Raw genomic sequence first — 1158 nt, forward strand, 5'->3', positions numbered from 1 at the left:
AGATTAGTTAGACATCATTTAGTACCTTTTGAGCATCCTGAGCATTCTGTTATTGGTGATTTTGAGCATTATTGTTTTGAACATTATGAGAACATGACACAACCTCCACCCCGTGAGAGGACTCTAAGGGAATTGGCTGCACCTGATTTCACCTACGAAAGCTTGTGCATCCAATGCCCTGATGAGGATGTCCCATATGTTCTTAAAACTGGACTGATCCATTTGCTTCCAAAGTTTCATGGCCTTGCAGGTGAGGACCCACACAAACATCTGAAAGAATTCCATATTGTTTGCTCCACCATGAAACCCCCAGATGTCCAGGAGGATCACATATTTCTGAAGGCTTTTCCTCTTTCTTTAGAGGGAGTGGCAAAGGACCGGCTATATTACCTTGCTCCAAGGTCCATCACGAGCTGGGATGACCTCAAGAGAGTATTCTTAGAAAAAATTTTCCCTGCTTCCAGGACCACGACCATTAGAAAGGATATTTTAGGCATTAGACAACTCAGTGGAGAAATCTTATATGAATACTGGGAGAGATTCAAGAAACTATGTGCCGGTTGTCCTCACCCCCAGATTTCTGAGCAGCTTCTCCTCCAATACTTTTATGAAGGACTCAATAACATGGAGAGAAGTATGATAAATGCTGCCAGTGGTGGAGCCCTTGGAGACATGACGCCTGTTGAAGCCAAAAATTTAATTGAGAAGATGGCTTCCAACTCCCAGCAATTTAGTGCCATAAGTGATGCTATTGTCATTAGAGGAGTGCATGAAGTAGTCATGAATTCATCTTCATCAGCCGAGACTAAGAAGCTTGAAGGTAAACTAGATGCCTTGGTTAACCTGGTAAGCCAACTGGACATGAATAAAAAATCTGCACCTGTCGCTAGACTCTATGGTTTATTCTCCTCTGCCGACCACCACACAGACCTTTGCCCTTCCGTGCAACAATCTGAAGCAATTGAACAGCCTGAAGCTTATGCTACAGACATCTACAACAGACCTCCTTAACCTCAGCAACAAAATCAGCCACAACAGAACAATTATGACCTCTACAGCAACAGGTACAATCCCGGCTGGAGGAATCATCCCAACCTTAGATGGTCAAATCCTTCACAACAACAGCAAAAACAGAAACAGCCCCAGAGACAGCAAACA

At 43.6% G+C, this 1158-nt stretch overlaps 1 non-coding gene across 1 annotated transcript; it reads right to left on the minus strand.

The window, feature by feature from the left end:
* Positions 1-471: 471 nt before the first annotated feature.
* LOC114403979 lies at positions 472-578 on the minus strand. Its single transcript, XR_003664745.1, has one exon. It is a non-coding gene; the product is annotated as a small nucleolar RNA R71 (small nucleolar RNA).
* Positions 579-1158: the final 580 nt, after the last annotated feature.

The sequence above is a fragment of the Glycine soja genome, chromosome 20 (genome assembly GCF_004193775.1).
Source record: "Glycine soja cultivar W05 chromosome 20, ASM419377v2, whole genome shotgun sequence".
Taxonomy (NCBI): Eukaryota; Viridiplantae; Streptophyta; class Magnoliopsida; order Fabales; family Fabaceae; genus Glycine; species Glycine soja.